This window comes from Microcaecilia unicolor, chromosome 11, assembly GCF_901765095.1.
Source record: "Microcaecilia unicolor chromosome 11, aMicUni1.1, whole genome shotgun sequence".
NCBI classification, from domain to species: Eukaryota; Metazoa; Chordata; class Amphibia; order Gymnophiona; family Siphonopidae; genus Microcaecilia; species Microcaecilia unicolor.
Window position 1 is genome coordinate 76,601,902 of NC_044041.1, and position 15,738 is coordinate 76,617,639.

Below are 15,738 nucleotides of genomic sequence, written 5' to 3' on the forward strand. Positions count from 1 at the left end.
TCACTGAGGAGAGTGCTCTAAACATACTTGTAACTGTTTTGTCAGTCTGATGCACAATAGATCCAACTTCCATTCATACACCTAACTACGCCTTCACAATGCTCAATAAAGTCCAGCAAATCACTCAAGCGCGCAGATGTGTATTTTGTGTGTGGAAGGTTAACAGAGGAACAATTCTTAAGCATCTATGAATGATCTATCACCGGGGCCACAGAAAGTGATCACTCACTCTACTCAGCCCAACAGTACACACAGCGGGAGAAATGAAAGATCCAAACTGTTATCCAGCTATTCACTCTCTTTTCCTGACCTCGTCAAAAATCATTGATTGGATATGCAGTGAACTGACAGGAATCTGACAGGAGAGGCTTCTGCTATGGACTGAGTGGGGATTTGAACTGGAAGATGAAACGGTCATTCTCTTTTTGTGCTCCCCATCTTTCCAAATTCTTGCAAATGCCCAATAAAGGCTACCCAAAATTTCCTTCCAAATTAAGGGACCTTAACTGGTGTCTTAAGGACTCATAGCTGAAAGTGAATGAGCTCCTTTTACGTACAATTTCACAGCAGAGGAGGATGCAGGGCTCTCTTTGGCACCTTTCTTCCTGAGCGCCATGCCTGGACTGGACTCTGGTTTAATATCGGACTCTAAAGCCTCCGGCTTCTGTGTGAGAGCAGAATAAGAACAGCATGAGACATGAAAAACTCTAAAACATTTGAGGCTTTCATACTTGGGGTTTTGGGGTTTAGAAGTCAATAAGCATTTAATCCACACAGCACTTCCAGGAGCATTAACCTACTGAATTCCATCTATACAGTGAGAGAAGCCAATTCAATCTTCCCAGAGGATTCCATTCAGTACAAAACTATTTTAATAAAATTCTAACTCCACTATCACTGCCCCCATTTCCAAAAATCAGTCATATAAGGTAAAATTATGTATCATACCTGATAATTTTCTTTCCATTAATCATAGCTGATCAATCCATAGACTGGTGGGTTGTGTCCATCTACCAGCAGGTGGAGATAGAGAGCAAACTTTTGCCTCCCTATATGTGGTCATGTGCTGCCGGAAACTCCTCAGTATGTCGATATCAAAGCTCCATCCGCAGGACTCAGCACTTAGAGAATTACACCCACAAAGGGACACTCTGCCCAGCTCACCACCGCCGAAACGGGGGAGGGGAATTAACCCAGCTCATCCCCACACAAGTGGGGGAGGGGAATCCGTCCAGCTCATCCCCGCGGAGCGGGGGAGGGACACCACCCCGCCGATGCGGGGGGATCTGGCTTATCCTGCAACCGCAACCGCGGGAGGAGCTGACTGACCCTAACACCGCCGAAGCGGGAGGGGTACAAAGCTGCCCTACAGCCGCACGAAGTGGGAGGGAGTGCCGGCAGAATTTAAGTCTCAATCCAGCCCCGTAAAACGGAGGGGAGAGGAATGCAGCAGCTCACTGTAACACAAACTCGTCTCAACTCTTGAAGAATCCAAGTGAAAAAACTTGAACACGAAGTCCTCCTGAAGTAACTGAAGACTAAACTTGAACCTAAAATTCAACCAGAATATAGACAGTACAGATATCTGGGAGGGGCTATGGATTGATCAGCTATGATTAATGGAAAGAAAATTATCAGGTATGATACATAATTTTACCTTCCATATCATCAAGCTGATCAATCCATAGACTGGTGGGATGTACCGAAGCAGTACTCACCCAGGGTGGGACATAGAAATCCCTGACTGCAACACTGAAGCTCCAAACCGGGCCTCCGCCCGAGCAGCCACAGTCAAGCGGTAATGCTTGGAGAATGTATGGGCCGATGCCCAAGTTGCCGCCTTGCATATCTCTTCCAAGGAGACGGACCCGGCCTCTGCCATCGAGGCCGCCTGAGCCTTCAGCTGGATAGGCGGCACCTTCCCTGCGGCCACATAAGCCGCTGCAATGGCTTCCTTGACCCATCTTGCCACTGTAGGCTTAGCAGCCTGCAGACCCTTACGAGGACCTGCAAACAGGACAAACAGATGATCCGATTTCCGGAAATCATTGGTCACTTCCAAGTATCTGATGATGACTCGTCTCACATCCAGATATTTAAGAGCAGAGTACTCCTCTGGGTAGTCCTCCCTACGAAAGGAAGGGAGACAGAGCTGCTGATTCACATGGAAGCGAGAAACAATCTTGGGCAGGAAGGAAGGCACTGTGCGAATAGTCACTCCTGCCTCAGTGAACTGCAGAAAAGGCTCTCGACATGAGAGCGCCTGGAGCTCGGAAACTCTTCTGGCTGAAGTGATAGCCACCAAAAAGACTGCTTTCAACGTCAGGTCTTTCAGAGATGCCCTCGACAAGGGTTCAAAAGGCGGCTTCTGTAATGCTCTTAGCACCAGATTGAGATTCCACGCAGGCACCACCGAGTGCAGAGGAGGGCGCAGGTGATTAACTCCCTTGAGAAAACGCACCACATCTGGCTGCGAAGCCAGGGAAGCACCCTTCAGGCGGCCCCTGAAGCAAGCCAGGGCCGCTACCTGGACTTTAAGGGAACTGAGCGACAGGCCTTTCTCCAGACCTTCTTGCAGGAATGCCAACACTGAAGAAATTGGAGCAGAGAATGGAGAAAATGAGCCTGCTTCACACCACGCTGTAAAGGTACGCCAAACCCTGGCGTAAGCAGTAGAAGTAGAGCGCTTCCTCGCTCTCAGCATAGTGGCGATGACCTTGTCTGAGAAGCCCTTCTTCCTCAGACGCTGCCGCTCAATAGCCAGGCCGTAAGACCAAAGGGGGAGGGATCGTCCATCACCACGGGACCCTGATGCAACAGGCCCTGCTCCACTGGCAGCCGCAGAGGATCGTCGACTGAGAGCCTGATCAAGTCCGCATACCAGGGACGTCTGGGCCAATCCGGACCCACCAGGATTATCCGGCCCGGATGCTTTGCCACCCGGTCTAGCACCCTGCCCAACATGGGCCAGGGCGGGAACACATAGAGAAGCTCTTGTGTCGGCCACTGTTGGAGAAGAGCATCTACTCCCAGGGATCGAGGGTCCCGTCCTCTGCTGAAAAAGCGCGGCACTTGGCAATTGGCCGATGACACCATCAGATCTAGGCTCGGCTGGCCCCAGCGCTTCGTGATGTCCAAGAACGCCTGAGCAGATAGCTGCCACTCTCCGGGCTCCAAGGTATGGCGACTGAGAAAGTCCGCCTTGACATTCATGACTCCGGCAATGTGGGCCGCTGACAGCTGTTTCAGGTTCGCTTCCGCCCACTGGCATAGACTCATAGCCTCCTTGGCTAGAGGGGCGCTCTTGGTACCTCCATGGCGGTTGACATAGGCCACAGCCGTGGCATTGTCCGACAGGACCCGTACTGGCTTCAACGCCAGTACCGGGATGAACTCCAAAAGCGCCAACCGAATGGCTCTGAGTTCCAGGAGGTTGATAGACCACTTTGCCTCTGCAGGAGACCAGAGCCCCTGCGCTGTCCTTCCCAAGCAGTGGGCTCCCAAGCCCGACAAAGAGGCGTCCGTCGTGACAACAATCCACTCCGGGGTCACCAGAGGCATTCCCGCAGACAACTTGTCTGTCTGCATCCACCAGCTCAGCGCCTTGCGCACTGCTGGGTCCAAGGGAAGGCGCACAGCATAATCCTCCGACATCGGAGTCCAGCGCTGCAGCAGAGAGTGTTGTAGTGGTCTCATATGAGCCCTGGCCCAGGGCACTACTTCCATCGTGGCCGTCATAGAGCCCAACAGCTGCACATAGTCCCAAGCCCGAAGAGGAGAGGCTACTAGGAACTGGTCCACCTGAGCCTGAAGTTTGACAATCCGATTGTCTGGCAGGAACACTCTGCCCACTTGGGTGTCGAATCGAACTCCCAGATACTCCAGGGACTGAGTCGGGCGCAGCTGGCTTTTCTCCCAGTTGATGATCCACCCCAGGGAGCTCAAAAGAGCAACCACCCGGTTCACAGCTTTGCCGCACTCTGCATAAGAGGGGGCTCGGATCAACCAGTCGTCCAGATAAGGATGGACTTGTACTCCTTCCTTCCTCAGGAAGGCCGCGATGACCACCATGACTTTGGAGAAGGTCCGCGGAGCAGTAGCCAACCCGAACGGGAGGGCTCTGAACTGGAAGTGTCGGCCCAGGACTGCAAAACGCAGAAAGCGTTGATGGGGAGGCCAGATGGGAATATGCAAGTACGCTTCCTTGATGTCCAAGGATGCCAGGTACTCCCCTGCCTTCACTGCCGCTATAACAGAGCGGAGAGTCTCCATGCGAAAGTGCCGAACTTTCAAGGCCCGATTGACCCCTTTGAGGTCGAGGATAGGCCGTACAGAACCTCCTTTCTTTGGTACCACAAAGTAAATGGAGTAACGTCCCTTGCCAAGCTGATTTTCTGGCACCGGAACGACCGCACCCAGGCGGATCAGATTGTCCAAGGTCTGCTGCACTGCCACAGCTTTGACCGGAGACTTGCAGGGAGAGAGTACAAACCCGTCTCTTAAGGGTCGGCAGAACTCTAGCTTGTAGCCGTCTTTGATGACTTCCAGCACCCAAGCGTCTGAAGTTATTGTGGTCCACTCGCCCAGAAACGAGGACAGCCGTCCTCCAATCTGCACTGGGGTGTGGACCAAGGTCCCGTCATTGGGTACGAGACCCTGGGGGAGGACCGGAGGGAGCACCTCCGGGACGGCGGTCTCTGCGAAAGGAATGCTGCTTGAGGGAGAAGTTCCTCTTGAAGGAAGAGGAGGCAGAAGAGCCCGACCTGCCCGGGCGGTACCGACGGGCTTCCTGAAACCGTCCTCTGGAGGTACCGGGACGAGTACTAGCCCGAGCCCTGACCTCTGGTAACTTCTTGCCCTTAGACGTGCCGAGATCAGTCACGATTTTGTCCAGCTCGACCCCAAAGAGCAGCTTGCCTTTAAAAGGCAATTTCGCTAGGCGGGATTTAGAGGCGTGGTCAGCAGACCAATGCTTCAGCCAAAGCCACCGCCGCGCAGAGATTGTCTGAGCCATGCCTTTAGCTGAGGCCCTCAAGACATCATACAGCAAGTCTGCCAAATAGGCCAAGCCCGATTCCAGGGCCGGCCAATCAGCCCTCAAGGAATGATCCGAGGGGGAAGCCCGCTGCACCAAAGTCAGGCACGCCCTGGCCACATAGGAGCCGCAAACTGAGGCCTGCAAACTTAAAGCATCCGCCTCAAAGGACGACCTTAAGGCCGTCTCCAATCTTCTGTCTTGGGCGTCCTTTAGGGCCGTGCCACCTTCCACCGGCAACGCCGTTTTCTTAGTCACCGCAGTGATTAAAGAATCCACGGTAGGCCACAGACAGGCCTCACGTTCACTTTCAGGCAAAGGATAGAGGCGGGACATAGCCCTAGCCACTTTAAGGCTCGCTTCCGGGACATCCCATTGAGCCGAAATTAAGGTGTGCATGGCATCATGCACGTGGAAGGTTCTAGGCGGGCGCTTCGTCCCCAGCATAATGGCAGAGCCAACAGGGGCTGAGGGAGAGACGTCCTCCGGAGAGGAAATCTTCAAAATGCCCATGGCCTGCACTAACAGGTTGGGCAAATCCTCTGAGCGAAAGATCCGCGCTGCAGAGGGGTCATCCGCTCCATCCGAGCGGGGATCCGTCTCCTCCAAGGAATCCGCAAAGGACCGTTGGGAGAACTCAGATACGCTGCCCTCATCTACATCGGAGGAGACAAAGTCCTCCAAGGCCTGGGAATCAACCCGAGGGCGTTTACCTCCGGGGGCCTCAACCTCTTTACCAGACGAGGGAGCAGGGGCAGCGTTTTGCATAAGGAAGGCCTGATGCAGCAGCAAAACAAACTCGGGGGAGAAACCCCCCAGACTGTGCACTTCCACAGCCTGGGCCACAGCCCTAGACGCACCCTCAACCGGCGCTCGCAAGAGCGGGGGAGAGACATGCTGCGCATCCAAGATGGCGACACTCCGCGAAGGAGCCGCGCGGGAAGAACGGTGCTTAAGTTTAGCCGCTTCTGTGCCGTCGCCCAAATTAAGGGCGTTCATGGCATCAATGTCTCCCACCTCAAGGGTGGCCCAAGAAGAAGCCGTCCGAGCCGCGTGGCCGACCAATATGGCGGAGGCGAGCCGCGGGGGATGGGCGTTTATGGCGGGAAAAACCGCCACACCGGAGGAAGGACCGGGACACTCATCGGTCACGAAACTGTCACCCAACAAGGGCGAATCAGACTTTAAGACCCCCGCATCCCCTCTGGAAGCGCACACGCGATCCGGGGAGCGACTCTTTGCGCCCTCGCCCTCCGACGCCATGGGCCACGTGGAGACCAATCGGGGAACCCCCTGCCCGCTATAAAAGGTAAAAATTACCTGCTGTCCGCTCCGAGCTGTAACGACCTGGTGTCCCAGTGAGTAGCTGCAATAAACGTTTAAATAAACGTCGAAATAAACGCCTTTAAGGACGTTCAAAAAATTTTTTTTTTTTTAAACGGAGCCAGCGGGAGGGGGGAGAAAAGGAGGGACCTGGCGCCACCAGGTTTGCACTTGCTCAAGAAGAGCCCTCAACCCCAGGCACTCAACAAAACCTAAAAATTAGGCTTGGAGGACTAGCCAGAGCTGCTGCTGTGTGTGACCACCACCTGCTGAGATAGAGAACATACTGGGGAGTTTCCGGCAGCACATGACCACATATAGGGAGGCAAAAGTTTGCTCTCTATCTCCACCTGCTGGTAGATGGACACAACCCACCAGTCTATGGATTGATCAGCTTGATGATATGGAATTTATTTTTGGGTGGGGCAGAGTAAGAGGGACTGGGGCAACTGATAAGGATCTTACCTGCTAATTTTCTTTCCTTTAGTCCCTCCCAGACCAGTCCAGATGCTTGGGTTACGCACTCCTACCAGTACATTGAAAACTGAACTTCTGACTGAACCTATAATTTTCTGTGATGATCCCAGCCAGTCAGTATTCTGTACCAAAGTCAGATGAAACAGTCAACCTTCTCCGCTATTATTGTTTCTTTTCTCTGTTTTTCAGAGAAGTTAGATATTCTCCTTTCCTGTCAATGATGAAACACAGCATCTCCATGTAGAAACTGGGAACTCTGTTTACTTCTTTGAGATCTAAAATAGACCAGAACATATTTCCTGGGGACCACAAAAGAAACTGATTATATCCTGGTGCTGTGCTCTCTACAATAATGGTACCAATGCCTGAAGCTGCAGCAACCTCTGCAATCTCCTTGATGGCACCTGCCTTCCACCAGAACTGGCAGGGAGACTCCAGGAAAATATGTCTGGCAACGGATGCATAAACTCCAGGGACTACCCTCTGCAAATAACCGAGAACCCACTAGTCCAAAGTAATCTGGGTCTACCTCCAATGGAAGTCTCTCAGCTTTGCTCTGTCACTGGAAGATGCACCCAACACCATCACTGTGATCCCCAGAAGTGGCTGGTCTGAAATCCCAATCACCTCGTTAGCCACCCTGGGAGGGAAAAAAAAGTCTAACATGCTGCCTCAAACCCAGGGTGCTCCTGCCTATGCCCGTTGGTTTATTCTCCAGCAAACAAGGAATCTTGACCTCATCAAGACACTTGACAAACTTGTCCAAATCCTCACCAAACAGAAGTGTTCTATTAAAGGGAAATGAAAACGGTAACGGAATTCAAACATGCGTGGGATAAGCATAAAGGAATCCTGTGCCGAAGGAATGGATCCTCAGGAGCTTAGTCAAGATCAGGAGGCGGGGCTGGTGGTTGGGAGGCGGGGATAGTGCTGGGCAGACTTATACGGTCTGTGCCAGAGCCGGTGGTGGGAAGCGGGACTGGTGGTTGGGAGGCGGGGGTAGTGCTGGGCAGACTTATACGGTCTGTGCCAGAGCCGGTGGTTGGGAGGCGGGGCTGGTGGTTGGGAGGCGGGGATAGTGCTGGGCAGACTTATACGGTCTGTGCCCTGAAGAGCACAGGTACAAATCAAAGTAGGGTATACACAAAAAGTAGCAAATATGAGTTATCTTGTTGGGCAGACTCGATGGACCATGCAGGCCTTTTTCTGCCGTCATCTACTATGTTACTCAATTTTGATTTAGATGCCACATCTGCCTGCTATGCAGCCATAGAGACGGCCATCACAAGGACCATACTCTTCGCAGAGGCCCTTAACCAAATACAAAGGGCATCCCATCTCTATCTTGCTAACTCCCTGGTCCATTAGCTCTGACTCCCCTGCTGGCCTAACACCTTCTCGGCTCAACAAACTCTAGTAACCAGACCTCCCCCCCCCCCCAAATCGCTGCCTGCAAGGTAGGGTCAGAAACAAAGCTCTGCTTGAGAAAGGCCTCCATCCTATGGACCTGAGGGTCCATCAGTGCTGCTCCCCCTTCAACCAGGAGATTAGTCTTCATTGTAAAAGTGGACACCACTACATCTACTTTAGGGAACCTCAAGGTTTCAATATCCTCTCCAGCTTGCAGCTCATTTCTTAAAAAAAAAAAAAAAAAAGTGGGTAGAGCTGAGGAATCTTTCACTGGAGGCAAGTTCTTCCATCCAGGCATTCTTGACTTCTTCCTCCTGCTAATGCAGGCTAGATCTTCTGACACAGCTAATCCATCATTACCCAGGTCCTCCAACCACTCCAGCCGTGGTCTTTTGGATACATTGGGATCCACCTAGTAGCTCTCTGGCGCATAGACTGCTTGACCACCCAGTTTCTTTAAGCAGGTGGCTGACCACCCAGTTAAGCAGGTGGTCCTATACCTCACCTTTGCCACATGCCAATACAGGGAGGGGGCTCTACCACCTCTGGCTGTAGCAGATTCTCCAAATGCAGCATGTTTCAAATATAGCTGCAGTTCCCAAAAAAGTTGGAACTGCTGCCCTTGTTTGGATCTGGCCTGACACAAACTTCACCCCTGCACCACAGGCCACTTCTAATAATGTTGGCTCAGCAGATGAAGAACCTGCTCCCCTATAACTGACAATTTGCTCCCGGCCCTTCCAAACCTCAGCGACAAAACACAGCGGTGTCAGGATTGTTCACTGCTCCATCTATCTACCCTGCCAGGACCACTGAAACACTCCTCCTGTTTCCACACCACCAGACAGGCTGTGGCAGCTGTCCCCAATGACACACAATGGCCCTCACACTGGCACCCTGGGAGGGAAACAGAAAATTTGAGGGAGGGGGGACCGGCAAACCGAGGATAATATCCCCAGGGCAAGAGAAGCCACTGGGGACCTCTACTCATTTGCTACTTTATTTTATTGAAGACATATCTGAAAATCAGGGCCCCAGGGACCTTCCTAAGACAACAAGCCTACTAGTCTACCCCCATATTGACCTTGGTCGTTTGTTTCCCTTCTCGCTGCTGGCATCTAGTGGAGATCTGGCACGTTTGCATCGGGGGCATGGTGGCGGCTGCAGATGGAAGTGGACCGGTACCGGATCACCCAGCGGGGGCCAGCGCATTACAGAGGGCTCGTTTGGCCCACCAACAACGGGCATCTCTCTGTTCCTCCACGCCGCTGGCTTCCTCGGTGCTGTGGTTCTTCCCCCATTGCTGGCCTGCCGCTTGGTCAGTTGCTGGCCATTGGAGGTTGCGGCGGTGCCGTTGGATCATCTTGGAGGGTGCTGCCCTGCCGATCCCAGCTGCGAAGGTGGCCTGATTTGAATGCTCTCGGTTTCCGCTTTTCTCTCAGCTGTTTATCTTTGCAGAGGTCGGAGTGTGTGTGGGTCGTTGCACCAGTTATCATGGAAGCGGGAGTGGCGGTTAATGGACTCCATTTCCATCAAGCAGGGTCATCTTGGTGTGTCCAGTTGATTTACCTCTCTTCCAGCCAGAAGAGGCTCAGCCTACTCCTCGGATTCAACTTATGACCTGCAGTTCTTCCTACCAGCATATCTGCGGACCATTTTAGACTCATTTACCCTTTCCCTATTAACTACTTTCCCTGTTTCCACTATTCTATCGAATTTGATTGTAACCATATCATCTCTGATCTGGCAATAGCTATTCAGTGCATTGTAAGCCACTTTGAGCCTGCAAAACTGTGGGAAAAACGTGGGGTATAAATGTGCAAAATAAATAAATATTGCACTGGCTTACCATGTCTACCATCTGCTAGAAACTGAGAAATACTGACTGGCTGGTGACTGCATGAGACACTTATAGGTTCAATCAGAAGTAGAAGTTCATTCTGCTGGTAGAAGTGCATAACCCAAGTGTCTGGATCAGTCTGGAAGGATGCTAAGGAAAAGTAATTTCTTCTCTGGCTTGGTCTGCCAATGCAGGTTCAGTCTCATCTATCCTACCCATTAGAATGTGTGCAAGTCACTTAATGCCCACTCTATAAAATATCCTGCTGGGTTCTCTCTAAACATACATCTGTCTCCAAAGCAGTGGCATAAATAACCACTCTCTTGTTTCTTAGATGCAGAGCTCTGGAGTTTCAATGTGTGGATGAGGCAATGGTACAGGGAGGAGGGTTTTAAATTTGTTAGGAACTTGGCAACATTCTGTGGAAGGGGGAGCCTATCCTGAAAGGATGGGCTCCACCTTAACTAGGGTGAGATCAGACTGCTGGCATCAGTATTTAAAAAGGAGATAGAGCAGCTTTTAAACTAGGAACTGGGGGAAGGCCAATAATCATTCAAAAGCACATGGTTTGGAATATCTTTCAAAGATATCACCAAAACAGGGAAGATACGGCATCACAATAGCAAGGCTGCAATAGAGACCATAGTAGACAAGGAGAAATTAGGTCTTACCTGCTAATTTGCTTTCCTTTAGTCCCTCCGGACCAGCCCAGATTGTGACGGGTTATGCATGCCTTCCAGCAGATGAAGACTGAGAATACTGACTCATCAGAGAGAGCCAATAAGAGCCCTAATCAGGAAGAAAGATCCAGTATATCATAAAGCAGGAAAAGGAAAAGAAACCCATTCTGTGCATCTGAAAACCTGAGCAGCCACCGGCATCTGACCTATTCCGGGTCCATGCCATCAGCCTTCTGTGCCCAACTGCATAGAGCACGAAAAGGACTGTGTGAACATGTCAAAAGACACTTGACTCAAAGATAGACAATGTTGTCTTTTTTTTTTTTTTTTTTAAACAATAGCCAACACAGCTTTCCGAGCCAAAAGGAAACAAACCAACATACCGAACATAACGAAACAACAGACTGAAGTCCACTCAGGTGAGTTCTGGGCCAGTCCGGAGGGACTAAAGGAAAGCAAATTAGAAGGCAAAGCCTAATTTCTCCTTCCTTAGCGTCCCTCCAGACGGCCCAGATTGTGACTGATGGGAAGTAACAAAGCAGTAAAATTAGGGGCGGGCCCCTAACAACCCCGCTGTCAGGACACTCTCCCCAAAGACTGCATCCAGACGACTCTGCACATCCAACCTGTAATGCTTCGAAAAGGAGTGCAAAGAGGATCAAGCTGCTGCCCTACAGATGTCCAGAGGCAGAACTAGAGAACGCTCAGCCCAAGAAGCTGCCTGACCTCTAGCAGATTGAGCCTTTATTCCCTCAGGTACCAACTTACCTGCCAGAAGGTAAGCGGAAGCTATTGTCTCCTTCAACCACCTAGACAGAGTGGGCTTAGAAGCTGCTAACCCTTTCCGAGCTTCTCCGAGCAAGACAAACAACCGATCCAACCTCCGAAAGTCCTCCGTAACCCTCAAGTAGTGCTTGAGAACCGCTTGAAATCTAGGCACTTCAAACGGCGTTGCTCCTCCGATCCTGAGGACAAGCCCAGGATAGGTAAAACCACTGACTGCGAAACATGAGAATGCGACAAGACTTTTGGGAGAAAGGAAGGAATGGGGGTGCAACACTACCTGGTCCTTAGCAAATTCGAGAAACGGAGACCAGCAAGAAACCCTTCTAGCCAAGGCAATGGCAACCAGAAAACCCACCTTCAGAGTCAAATCCTTCAATGTACAGGCAGCCAAGGGCTCAAAGGGAGGCTGTAAAAGAGAAGAAAGAACCAGAATAAGATCCCACAAGGGAAAATTGGACCGTGTAGGAGGCCTCAACAGATCCGCACCTCGCAAAAAACGAATGACATCAGGATTGGAGGCCAGGGACCTCCCCTGATTGCGTCCCCTAAAGCAGGAAAGAGCTGCCACCTGAACCTTCAGCAAAGAAAGGCAAACCTTTCTCCAGATCACACTGCAAGAAATCTAAGATCTGCACTACGGAGGCTCGAAAGGGATACATCACACCTCAAACACTCTCCAAGTCCTGATATAGTTAAGTAGAACGATGCAGATACCGAAGCATGGTGGAAACCACATTCACCGAATAACCTTTCTTACTTAACCATGCCTGCTCAAGAGCCAGGCCATAAGACAAAACTAAGCCGGTCTGGATGAACCACCAGCCCCTGCACCAACCAGCCGGAATACTCCGGACGCCTGAGAGGAGGACCGACAAGCAGATGCACAAGGTTGGCGTACCAGGGTATGTGAGGCCAATCCGGCGCCACCACAATCACACGCCCCCATTGAGTCTCTATCCTTTGCAGAGGATGACTTATCAGGGGCCATGGAGGAAAGGTATACAGACAGAAGGCCCGTTGGCCAGGACTGCAGAATCGCATCCATTCCCTGTGCTGACGGATCCTTTCGGTGACTGAAGTACCTCGGCACTTTCGAATTGGAAGCAGAGGCGAGCAGATCCTTCACCAGCAGCCCCCAGTGATCAACAATGGTTCGAACCACTCCGGCACCGAGGGCCCACACTCCAAGATCTAGAGTGGTGCGACTGAGAAAATCCACCTGGACGTTCATCACTCCTGCTACGCCACCAGATGAAGTTCCACCCAGCTCGTGAGTAGGGCTGTTTCCCAGTCTAGTTGGAGATTTCTTCTTCCTCCTTGATGATTGACACATGCCACAGCTGTGACGTTGTCTGCCATGATACGGACCGATGTGCCTTCCACAAGAGAACAAAATGCTTGGAGAGCAAGGCGAATCGACCTGGTTTCTAGGAGGTTAATCGGACAAGTGCTCTCTTCCAGAGACCACAGCCCCTGGCATACTGACCCTGACAGTGGGCTTCTTGGCCCTTTAGACTGGCATCTGTCGTGACCACTGTCCATTGAGGGGCACCCAAGGGTTTCCCTTTGGACAGACTGGACATCCAAAGCCACCAGTGAAGTCTACCCCACTCCGGTGAAGAGCGCGGCAACTTCTGCAGGAGGGAGTCCCTCTGCGCTCTTGCCCACAGCACTGTCTCTATTGTCGCAGCCATGGATCCCAGCACTTGGGAGGTAATCCCTAGCATGCTGGGGTAATGCCCGTAGAAATTGACTAATCAGAGATTGCAGCTTGAGAATTCGGGCTTCAGTCAGAAACACCCGACCCCTCCGGGTGTCGAAAGTGACCCCCCCTCCCAGATACTCCAAGGACTGGGAAGGCTGAAGACGACTTTTCTGAAAGTTGACCACCCATCCAAGGGACTGCAGCAACTAGAACACCTGCTCCATGACCCTCAAGCTCTCCTGGTAGGTTTTTGCTCTGATCAGCCAATTATCCAAGTAAGGATGAACCAACACTCCCCTTCCTCCTGAGGGCCGCTGCTACGACTATCATGACCTTGGAAAAGGTGCAAGGGGCCGTCGCTAGGCCAAAGCCCAAAACTGGAAATGCCTACCGAGAATCGCGAAACATAGATACCGCTGATGCACAGTGCGAATTGGAATGTGCAGATAGGCCTTAACAAGGTCTAGAGTAGTCGAAAATTCTCCGGACCGCACTGCTACAATGATGGAGCAAAGAGTCTCCATGTGAAACGAAGAGACCCTTAGAACCCGGTTGAGGGGGGGTCACGTGATGGCAGAGACCTGAGCGGACGCCTGTTGGCTGCTCTTCCCGCTCCCACTGATAAATCGGCCCCCCGGGAAGGATCCAAATAGTGGTGATTTGCAGTGCCATAGTGTAGGGCACAAAGTGGTGGAATTTGGAGCGCCCCAGAAAGTCCGCACCCCAGTTATGCCAGCTAAGACCCAGCGGCCTGTGCGAGAGCATGGAGGTGTACACGCGGCCAAGATGGCGGCGGAACAGGGAGGATTGGGGGTGCGCCGCCTCTACCTCTCCACTCATATTTACTTTACAAGAGACAGCAATAAAAGAAATCACGTGGAATTTGGCAGACATTTTGGACGATAAGCTGTCTATATTGCATGCTGCTCTGGATGAGCTGAGGGAGAGCATGGCCTCGCAAAACACGCACATACAGCAGGCGGAGGACAGGATTTTGCAACAGGAGGATGCAACGGCAGACATGGCCTCCCGGGTCGCAGGGCTCGAAAAACACTGCAAGCTACTGGAGGAGAAAGTGGAGGACCAGGAGAACAGAAGTTGCAGAAATAACATCCGAATAAGAGGGCTGCCAGAGTCTGTGAAGGACAGGGAAATCTGGGACTTAGTGGAGGCCTGGCTGTCCAGGGAACTGGGCCCAGTCGAGGAGGGGCAAAAGCTGCAAGTAGAACGGGTGCATTGCGTGGGAGTGCTCCGAGATCAAAACGCCAGACCGCATCCAATAATCGCCAGGATACTCAACTATGCTGAAAAGTCTCTGCTTATACTTAAATGGCAACAGCGGAAAGAGGTTACCTACCAAGGGCATAAGTTACTGCTATTCCAAGATTTTTCCCCGCGGGTCTGGGACATCCGGCCAGCGTTTAGCGCTGTATTGCTCACAACTATTCAACAAAGGAGTCAAATTTTCCCTGCAATATCCTGTGAGAGTGTGGGTGGTGCATGAAAATGCCACGTTTTTCATGGAATCGCCAGAAGAACTTCAGGCCTTCCTGGGGCGGTTAACATAGAAGACATGATATGGGGACTGTGACTCTCGCTAATCCAGAGATCGTGTCCTGTTTTATTTGGCCTGCCTACTGAGGAAATTCTTACATTGACTACAAAGAGGCGGCTGCAGTCAGTTATGTGAAAGCAGATATAAGGGGCCGAGTGCTCTCGAATGGAGAATTTGATTTGAAAGACTGACATATGGTATTTGCCTGAACTGCCTCAGTGACTGCATTGTTGGCTGCTGCTGTGGTGTTGCTGCGGGAAGACTGCCTGGAAGACCAGATGTGGGCAAGAGGTTTAAAACTGCAGTCTGTTTGTTGGTTCTGGGGGAGGGGGCTTCCTCCGAGGGGTGGTTTAACACTGGGTGTTCTTGGGGAGGGGAGGTATGGGGAAGGGACAGGAGAGAGTGTGAGTAGTGGGGTCAGGATGGATGACGAAGTTGACGAGTGTGAAACTTGTGCAAATCAGGCTTTTTGTGTGGTGGCTGGTCTGGGGGGAAGGGAGGAAGAATGAGAGAGGGTGGGTAGGGGGGTTAGGCGAAGGGAAGGGAGGGGAGTCTGGGGAACCCGGGAGCCATTAGAAGTCTCTTATGCTTGTTGCTCTGTTATAATAGGGATTAATTTGTACTGCAATAGAGGGAAGCGGGGAGAGGCGCAGTTGGGACGCTGTTTCCCCGACCGATCTGATATTAACCTAGGGCCGGCATGCAAGCTATCTAGATTTCTAACCTATGAGTAATCTGAGGATAGGCACCTTTAATGTAGATGGCATTCACTCCCCTGTAAAACGCACAAAAATTCTTTCCTACTGTGCGAAGTTGCAGATGGATGTTATGCTGTTGCAGGAGACACATCTGTCGCAGGTTGAACACCTCAAACTGATGCACAGTTGGGTGGGGGAGCTAGCATTCTCCTCATTCAACAGCAGACAA

The 15,738-nt window shown here is 51.7% G+C and overlaps 1 protein-coding gene across 1 annotated transcript in view; it reads right to left on the reverse strand.

Annotated features, from left to right (window-relative positions):
* Positions 1–15,738, reverse strand: part of LOC115479878 — a 329,775-nt gene that overhangs the window by 7,042 nt on the left and 306,995 nt on the right. Inside the window, exon 9 of the mRNA XM_030218177.1 lies at positions 558–664. The gene's annotated coding sequence lies outside the window, so the exon portion shown is untranslated. The remainder of the gene's footprint in view (positions 1–557; positions 665–15,738) is intronic.